This window comes from Anolis carolinensis, chromosome 4 (assembly GCF_035594765.1).
Source record: "Anolis carolinensis isolate JA03-04 chromosome 4, rAnoCar3.1.pri, whole genome shotgun sequence".
NCBI classification, from domain to species: domain Eukaryota; kingdom Metazoa; phylum Chordata; class Lepidosauria; order Squamata; family Dactyloidae; genus Anolis; species Anolis carolinensis.
In genome coordinates this window covers 41,391,228-41,401,730 of record NC_085844.1, presented here as the reverse complement: position 1 = coordinate 41,401,730, position 10,503 = coordinate 41,391,228, and the positions used below count along the sequence as shown (strand labels likewise).

Below are 10,503 nucleotides of genomic sequence, written 5' to 3'. Positions count from 1 at the left end.
TTGCCTCTCCTTTAGTAAAGGGAGTCACCATCAAGAGGAAAAAAAGAATCAACTTGCCACAGCATCTGTGCTTCAGTGGAAGTGTCAACGGAAAAAGCTTGAGGATCTCATATCCCCCATTATTGAAAAAGCAGATGTCCAGAAGAACATCTCACCATCTTGGTAGACATCTGCTTCTGACAAGCATCTATTTCAGAGCAGAAAGCAGCAGTTGCAAGAAGCCAGTGCTCCACTGCAAGCTTAGTGGGGTAGAACTAGTGGCAAGGCAGAATCAGCAATACATCCCATGCTTCTGCCTTGTCACTTGCTCTTTTTCAGATGGAACACCCGTCCCTTTTGGGGCAATGCTGGATTGGACAGCCCCATCTCATTCCAGAACCATTCAGGTTTTTTTTTTTATCTGAAAGGCTGACATAGGACAAGGAGAGAGGAATCTCATCAGGAGTTTTCTGCATCTCAGACAGAAGGTTTTCCAGGGAGGCCTCCACCATGTTCCCCTTTTTGCTCAGCTGGTGCCATCCATCGCCCTCCTGCGGGCTTGGCACTGCATAGCCCAAGTGAATCAGTTCTGCGCCCACATCGATGCTCTGATCCATGCTGGTGTTGTACAGTCGGACATGGGGCTAGGTAGCACTCCCCAAAGGCACATAGCTGCAGATCTTGGCCACAAGAGCTTCCACTGGGCGCAATGGGTGAGGTGATCGAACTCATTGAGCACAGCATCTTCCCATTGACCTTTGAACGAAGTGATGCCAGCAAGGCTGCACTCAATGGCTTGGAAAGGGATGCTTAAGAAGTTGCTTCTTAATGGCATTAGCTTCTCCAAGGGCGCCTCTCTGTTGTCTTCAAAATCCACATAGTAAATATCCAGGTTTTTGTTCTCCAGGATGTCCAGGACTTTGGCTCAGTACCACCAGGAATTGTCTGAATGCTGGCTGGCCACTAAGTTTCCCATGTGCACACTGGGCAATTCAGACAGGCAGTTGCCACTTCTGTAGTACTGTGTCATTTCAGAGATGAGTTTGTTCAGCTGAAGCGATTGTTCTGGATCTAAAAGGCTGAGACGTAGACCTCCTAGAGCTCATTTGCATTGAAGCTGAAATCAGAGCTGGGGACTTCAAAGGTGGAGGCAGCCGACAGGGAGTCCTTAGAGGATGCATCTTCACTCCTCAGCTCCTACCCTACGTCTGGACAATGCTCAGGGATTCTTTCTCCAGCCCCTTCCCCAGGCTGTAGGTTCGGCACCTAACTGGATAGTTCTCTTTCCAACGCCACTTCCTGCAATATGGTCAAACTGTTCCAATAGCTCTGTTCACTGGCCACGTCCCCATGATAACCGAGGAAGGGCTACTCCTCCCTTCCTTACTGCCTTCTTTTGGCTGCAAAGCAGACCTCACCTTATTTGCCTTATATTTAATATACCAGTAATAAAAGTATAGTAAAGATTCACGTGCACATCTTTAGGGTTAGTGGATGTGCCGACAATTGGAGAAAAATAGAGAGTGAAGCATAGTCAGGAATAGAAAGTGTCAAGATATCAATTTTAAAGGCATGTTAGTAGTAGAAACATAAGTTTTATTTGGAAAAAATGATATTTAGCTGTCCTTCCAACCACCCAACTGAGCTGCATGTGGTCAGCTAAGTGTCTACTTGGTATGCACTGGTTTGGATCAGAGCATATCTTGGGGTTTAAGTTAGAGAAGGGGTGCTTTGAGCAAGGTTGGGAAATGTGCTAGTTTGGATCTGCACATATCTTAGGATTTAAGATAAAAAAAGAATTATCATTGTTTGGGGACTCTACGCTGGTGAGCTGTTGCTAGTCTGTTGCAGGGTGAGGAAAACCTCCTGTGAAGAAAAGTTCACAATTTTATTCCATCTAGGGCTTAATGTCTTTAGAAAACTATAAATCATTTGGGTTGGGGGTCCTGTGTTTGACAACAATAGGACTCTGGACTAGAGATTAAATCCCCATTCATGGCAACCCACTGGCAAACTTGCACAAGTCAGATTCTCTCACCAATGGCAGATCTACTCTGGATAAAACTTGCCAAGAAATTGAAGATACCTAGCAAGAACAAATGGGCAATGAATTTCTGTTGGGTTTAAGAGCTGCTCTGAGTGGAGATAAAATTGTTTTCTTAAGATGGATCAGCAACACAATATGGATTTTTTGGTGTCTTCTTTAAGATGTGTCTATGGGAAATTTTAAATCATCTCCTAAGTATCACTGTCATTTCCTGGTAGAGTTTTGTAGGATACAAAAATAACATTGTTATGCAAAGTATTACTGGCAAAAGTATTTAATTTTATGCTTATGGAGGTGTGCACGCAGAGATTATAAGAGTGCTAGTTATCCCATTACTTTCTCTCCATTTCAAGGAAAGTTTCACTTGATACACTTCTTCATGCTTTGCTGCTATTAGTTATTTAAAATATGTGTGTCCTACACTTCAGAAACAAAATCTAGGCTGGTGTAGATAAATACTAAAAGCAGGAAAGACTCGATAAAAGCTGCAAGTGTTTTCCAGGCAAAGAGTTTTGAAAAGGTAGACATTAAATAGGATTTGGCAATCGATTTGGCAATCTAACAAGAAGGCAAACAACCTAATAGATTTTCAATATATTGCAGAGGAACCTGCAGTTTCCCATATAAATGGCTTCTGGAGTGTATTCATACTATACGTATTTAATTTTAAAGTTGTTGCCACTTTAAAGCTGTCATTTCTCCATTCAAATATTTCTAACTTCTAACAATTGCTTAGTAGAAATACACTTTGAATATGTTTTCCTTCTGTGTCCAGTTTAAAATACATCATTTTTACTGTTGGAGTTATTTATTGTAATTTTATACTGAATAGGTATTTATTTGCTTGTTTCAATTATATCTCAGCTTTCTCCCTGTTCAGGACCCAAGGTATTTAGACAAATTTGCCTAAATTAGGGGTGTGCAATTTTTTGTTACTTATCATAAATTGTATCAAACTCATTACATTCATGCTTATGATGTGATATCTGACATGTGGGCATGGCTCGTGCCAAAAACTTAAGAATTGAAACTTACCCAATACTTTTTCATTTGAATTTTGTAAATCTTGAAAGCCTCCCAAAGTCAGTTTCATTGCCATTAGGAGAAGGAAGCAGCAGGGAAAAAGCAGAGTTTGCTGGGAAAGAGACTGAGAAAGCACAGAATTCTGGGGAATGTAGTTTGGGATGGTGAGGAGTCCTATGCCAGAGAATTCAAAATGCCCTGCCCTAAACTATATTTCCCAGAATTCTGCTCAGCATCAGAAAGTCCCAATCAAAATAGGGGAGAGATTTGTCCCTCCATAGCAGCAGCCAGCCAAAGTTCCAATTAATTGTTGAATCTGCAAAGAGGAGGACTGACTGATACTTCTTTCTAGTAAGTAAATCTCTGTGCTGGGCTGGGAAGAAATCCCTAAATGGAAGTTCAATTGTTTAATATGAGAGACATTCAATGAGATAGCTGTTGTAGCATTTAAAAAACATGTTTTTGTAAAAAAAAAAATTAAAATCCCTAAAATCATTAAATGTATGAATATTTCTGAAAGTTTGGGAGAATAATCCCCTGTTATCTTGTATGATTGTATAAACAATTCAAGGAGACAGCTCTTGTAATTTTTTAAAATGTTGTTCATAAAAACTTTGAAATTTCTCCAAAAATCAATGGATAAGTGAAACATTCTGAAACTTGATGGGCTAACACTAGTAAATGTGTTCTACTGTTGTAACAAGTATCACAACCAATATCTGTAAAAATGAGGGAGAAAGGAGCCCCTGAAGTTTACCCACTTCTGCAATGTCTATAACGAGAAAGTAACAAAATGTTATTACAAAATGTTATAGTAATGAAATTTTCACTAACGATACTTTAGAAACACTTTAGAAAGAAAATGCCAGTGCCTCCTAACTTTGTAATGAGTTTTGAAACATTTTTTTCATCAATTGCACAGCACTACAAACATGCATAAATCTTCTGCAAATAAAAGCCTGGAGATATACTGCATTCTTTCTTAGTTTAACATTTAAAAAAAATGTAGTATTGATATAACTTTGGAAAGTCATTATGAAAATGGTTATGAGGTGTGTGTTTAAAGAAATGTTACATTTTTCATATGACAGCAGGATTGTGCATTTTGTCTTATGTGAACAACCTTTACAAACACAAACAGTTTATTCATTGTAAAAACTGTGTGATCTACAAAGATGTCTTATCTCAGTATGTACATGTTGATAATTGAGATAAATCATTGAAATGAAGCAGGCTAAGTAAGCAGTTGCCTTTCTACTGGGTGCAGGAAAAAGGGGGCATGAAACTTGGAATTTTGATTGAGCTTCCCTTTTAGAGTTTGTTTGCTTGAACTTGTAACCCTTGGAAATGTGAACCTCTATAGGAGGGAGGAGAAGGAACATAATCCCATCAATCCATTTCAGTTTCCCCATAACTTTATTGCATCCATCTTTATACTCAATAGCCTGAAGGCAATATGGGATTCTTCCTGCTGGGGCACAGCACACTTTGTCACTGAGTAACACTGTATGACGGTGATGTAATAACAAACCAAAGTGCCTTCTTGAGTAAATGTTGACTTGGTGCCCTAGGGATATATATTGTGTCTGCCTATGTGCCTTCAAATTGCCTGTCGACTTATATTACTTGGGCACTAACTTTTGCGGACCTTGGTGTTTAGATGATGAGAAGTGGTGAAATCACGTATTGCAGCAGGGCTAAGTACTCTCATTATTCATGCTGAGGACAAGAAAAGTGCTTCATTTTTCAGTTATGGCATTTTTTCCCACACTGTTTTCACAAGAAAGTATGTTGGTGTGTTACTGACATGAAAAAGGCATTGTACTGTAAAATAGGTTTGTTTGATTAGAGAAAAGGACAATAACCATTTTAACACCTTTTGATTTAATTCAATCTGTAAGGTAATATAAAAAAACTTTTTCCTATCCCACCCTATCTCCCCTTGGGGACTCAGTGCAGTTCACAACAAAAAAAAGGAAAACATTCAATGCCATAAAGTGCAACCAGAAGCAAAAACAACCATAAGTCAAGTAAACATATTAAGTATCAATATCAAGCAATCATGAAACATTACAACAAATAAGCATCACATAACTAAAAATAAGTTATAACAAATAAAATTTAGAGACAAGACTTAAAATTGGGACTAAGTAATAAGCCATTTCCATAATTCTTTCTGTTTTTCTTTGTGCCAGATGTTTTATATGTCCCCCTTTCTCTATGCTTGTGAGCATAAAAAGTTGTTTTTATACTTTTTATGTCTTTAGTTGTTTTTTTAAATGAGAGCAAGGAGGGGGCCATTTTGATCTCCTAAGAGAGGGAGTTCCAGAGGATGGGACAGCCACAGAGAAGGCTCTTTCTCTTGTTCCCACCAGCCGTACTTGAGACGAGGGTGGTACCAAGAGCAGGGCCTCATCTGCCGATCGTAGTGCCAGAACAGGCTTGTATGAGGAGATGCAGTTAGCTAGATAGTTTAGGCCTGAATCTGTATTGCATTAATGACATTTGATTTCTGATTATAGCTGTCAGAAATTTATTGCAGAGGGTGGTTGTCTGTCAGGATGCAATTTTGCATGTTTTAACTTATACTATGACTTGCAGTAACCCACGGCATAGGGCATGTTGGACAAAGTCCTATTGTCAGTCCTGACTACAGTAGTCCCAGTGTATCAGTGGTGATTTCTTCTGTGCTGACTTACCACTAAATAATTGCTTAAATTGATCTAGTTTAGTTGGGACTAACCAACATGATTCAGGCCATCATATGCAGATATAAAAATTTATGATAACATTGGATGCCCAAAGCCAGACCTCATGATCAGCATTGGCATTTCCGTGTAGACTGGGAAATGCAATTATTATTAAATTACTCTAATGTGTAATTTTTGTTTTTTGTTACTGTCCACTTTCGTGAATCAGTTGGATGGTTGTCAATATACGCTTGAGAACACTGGATGAAGGTAATACAATACAACACCTTATATATTCCCAGGTTTTGCATGGATATGCAAAACCACAAATAATACTATGTAACACAATTTTTGTTCCTGGGTTGTAAATGTCATTTCCTAATTGGTACTATCATAAAACATGGAAAAAACTGCAAAAACCATGTTTTTGTGGGACACCCTGCAGTACATTTTTTTCAATGAATATCTCATAGAATTTCAACCAATTCAACATAGTTTGTGGCAGCCACAAAATGAAGTGTCTGGAATATATAACAACTACTTTCAAAGTACCATAGAATTAAACAGGAAACAACACTTTAAATCCAGTAAGAGATTTTTTTCAGATTTTGTTACATAGTGAAATAACAAACTTTATTGAAAAGAAGGATGCCTAGAGAGGATATATTTTTTGAGATGGATAAACAAAACAGTGGATATGGGTTCCACAGATTGGGAGGTCATAGTGTTTGTGAAGTTAAAATACCTGTACTTAAGTTTGGCAGTTAATAGTGAAACTTTTCTTTATCGTGTCAGAAGTGAATTCACTTCTGGAGTAAGAGAATTGGCCATCTACAAAGACGTTGCCCAGGGGAGGACTGGATGTGATACCATCCTGCTGGGAGGTTTCTCTTATGTCCCTGCATGGGAAACTAAAGCTGACAGATGGGAGCTTACCCTGTCTCACAGATTTGAACCGCCAGCCTTCAGGTCAGCAGTTCAGTATGCACAAAGATTTAACCCATTGCACTACCATGGCCTCATGGATGAAACTAAAAATGTCTTACTTTACAGCACCTTTGCACAGATCATTAACCTTAAAGTGACATGAAGTGAATGTAATGCTCTCTTCTTGTCACATTGTTATACTTCCTGATCCTTTTGCATAAATGTCTGAGGTCACTCTGAAATATCTTTTGGAAATACGCTGAGACTGAGGATTTGCTGTGTTTTAGCAGGGAAGTAATAACAAAAAATATTTTATTGTGTTTTTGCTGTTTGCAAAAATGGTATCATTATGTGTGTGAATCTTTAGGATGGTTATTGGATATAGAAAAACACATACCTGTGATGCCTCATGGGCCTTGTAGTCCTGTTCCTAGTGCCATCGTGGCAGATGAAGACGAAAACATGGGGTTTTCGCCGGTTCAACAAGAGCCAGAATCTTTTCACCTGCCGGATGTTGATGTTTGTACCCAAGAACTCAGTAAAACAGACCTTGGGCATTCCTCGCCCCCGTTCCCTAGGAGACAGTCCTATTCTTCAGACAGAGGAGTGAGGGAACAGAATCGCAGGAGTTTACGGATTGCAGCCAAACAACAGGCTGATTAGACCTGCTTCCCTTGGGAAATTCTAAGGAGTCTTGCATCTGGACAAAGTTGGGTTTCGCTTCCCGTTCTCTAGGGAAAGAGGTTGTTGGCGGGAAAACGAGACCCCAATATAGGTGCCTGACACAGGAGAATCTTTGCGGAGTCAACAGAGCAGCTTCAGGAGTAAGATCGTGTGTGGACTTTGCAACCCCAGTTCCTTGCTTCCCGGATCAAGTATTCAAGATTTGCCTTGCCTTGTTTTTAACCACGGATCTTGTTCCAAGAATCACTGTTTGCCTTGTTCCTAGTCACGGACCTTGTTAAAGAATCAAGATTGTATCCAGCCTTGTTGTCAAGCTACCTTGGACTCCTAAGACTCTGGCATTTCCCCACACTATTGCTTGGCAATAGTGTGTGTTTCGGTTATTGGATTAAAACTTTGAACTCTAATATCATTTATTGGACAATACAATTTTGGACTATATTTGACCTCATTTGAAAGGTCTGCTTCTGAACTATATTCTTCACTTGTTTTTATTACTTTTATATATTTACTTAATAAAGATATTACATAGAAATTGGCCTCCGTGTATGGTTCTTGGTGCCCCGCTGCCTTGGGTCTGACAATACCCCATAATGAGCAATTCAATAGCCAAGGCTCTAGCTAATTAATACAGAGAGCAAATACCTTATGTGATGTGCGGTGTCTTGTCAAGTCTTGGGAAAAAGTGAAGGCTAAAATAACAAGAGCACTCATATATATTTGGAATATACTCACTTTTGATTTGGCTATTTTACAAGAAACATGATTTTTTTTAAAAAACAAAAAACTTGTAAAACAATGAAAAAATAGCAAAAACAAAATCAAGGAACTCATTTCCTTTGAGCAGTTTTATTTCCAGGCATATATATTACAAGACTAGAAAAATTCAGTATGTTTTAAAAATATATCAACTTTAATCGAAAGCAACGACTCTATACTGAAGACTTGACATGTTTAACTCAGATTCTGATATCTGTGCATGAGCAGCTTGGCCGTTGAAAATACATGGGGGAAAATGGAAAAATAAATATAATGCCTCACCACAGATGTTTTCATCAAATCTCAGGTAAGAGAGTGACAAGAGAACTGAATGGTAGTGACAAACACCAGTGGTTGATAGATTTAAAGCATCAAATGGTTCAGCATTTGGATATTTTAGGGTCCGTTTCACATTGAATGAAGCCTTACCCGCAGCTGGCAGGCAAAACCTATGGCGAGCATGGGGCGGGAGGTATTTAAATTCCTCTGTAGATGAGACCAGAGCTGGTAAGAAAATGACCCAAGAAGTACTTGTATGCAAAGGCCAACATCTCACATTTCAATGGAAATGTTCTTGTTTGTGCAAATAAGTGAATTCCAAAAGTTACAAGTCAGAAGTATGTTAGAGTATGTTACAGATGAGGAATCACAGTGATAATAGCTATAATTGCTATGGATGACAAATAATGATGTCAATGAACGTTACCTACTAAGTTACCTACTAGATTAGTAAAATACAAAGTACTAAATTACTAAAACTACATTGAGCAGTTTCACACGTATGTTATATATTAATGTTTCGTTGGTGACACAAACAAAAAACCTTTCAGGATATAAATATTATTGATTGAATTTATACTTTGCCTTTTTCCTGTGATTATAAAAATGCATATAGTAGAGAGTTTGGATGTCAAGAGTCAGACGCCAGTTACAAAACAGAGTTTATTCCGAAGATAAGCCAAAAAATAACATAAACACAGGAAATATCCTTGAAACACTTCACTTATCAGTGTTTCGAGAGTAGATTGGACAATAGTAACTCAAAAACGAGCCACGCTAATTTCTCATGCTGGCATTCAATAAAAAACTAAATAACGCTTCAATTCAGCTTTGGAAAACAAATAGAGTTAATTGCTGGAAAATAACAAACTAGAAAAGCAGTAAAACTGCTTCCACGGTGCAGCTAAGCCGAGAGCCTCAAAGGGATGATGAATAGCCGTCGTCAGAAGAATCCAAGGTCAGGTCAGGAGGCAGCAGAAATTCCGAAAGACAAACCAGTAGTCAGAAGCCGGGAAAAGTAGTCAGTCAGAGGGCGAAGAGAGAAGCCAGGTCAAATACCAATCCAGAGTCCGAAGAGGGTGCAGTCATCCAAACCAGGTCCACGAAAAGGCACAAAGATGGTATCAGCAGATCCGAATCACAGTCCAAGTCCAGTCTTCACGAAAGCACAGAGATCCCAATGGAGCCTCAGCAACACCTTGCCACACGCAAAGTGCAGTGGCCAAACATTCCCATTTTATTCCCCTTCCTCCTGGGTGACCAAACACTCACACCCAAACACCAGGTGTCCCAAATCTACTCAGAGTCTGAACTCCACACAGCTAGAGCTCGTGGATCTGGAGTACCTAGCAATTCGTCGGAGTCCCAATCATCCTGCCCACACTTAGCCCCATGAACACTTAAAGAACCATCCTCCCTTCTCCAAGCATCCCAATTGGGATCAGCTCCTGCAGAAACCCCAGGTTCAGAAGTATCCATAGACCCCAAATCCCCAGACATCTCCGGTGGCTGTGCCCATTCAGTGCCCGCTTCCCCAGCCACCACCTGTTCTTCAGCATCCATCTCCCCATCTGAATCTTCCTCAGAAGATCCCCCATATAGCTCTCTAAGTCGCTTCCTGCGCAACTCCTCCAGTGAACCCTCATCATGAGGGTTTTTTCTTCCTCTTCGAATTCCATCACCATCAACCATAATCCCCGAAGGCGCAGTCACAACATTGGAATATGTCCAAAGTTACTTGACTTTCGTGATGTGTAATTTTGTTGTACAAACCTAGAGGCAAGGATGGTGGATTGTGTTGCCAAATTTCTAGGTTCTGGGGCTTGTACTTTTGTTGTTTACTCCTAGGCAGCGATTTCATTACTCATATATATATATATGGAACTAAACTTTGCAATTACATCCCTCACTTATAAAACTAATCTTATTAGAAAAAAAATACAGAGTGATTCATTTTCTGGGCAATAACTTATTGTTTCCAGCTAAGTTTTAATACATCTTGGGAAGATTTATATGTGTTGGATGGTCCCTGTGAGCAACAAACAATGACCACTGGTGTGCTCAACTCCATTTTACAAGATTTTTTTCTTGATGCACAGAAATCAAATTATTGAT

The 10,503-nt window shown here is 39.3% G+C and overlaps 1 pseudogene; it reads right to left on the bottom strand.

The window, feature by feature from the left end:
• Positions 1-314: 314 nt before the first annotated feature.
• Positions 315-8,571, bottom strand: LOC103278525 (tudor and KH domain-containing protein-like; annotated as a pseudogene).
• Positions 8,572-10,503: the final 1,932 nt, after the last annotated feature.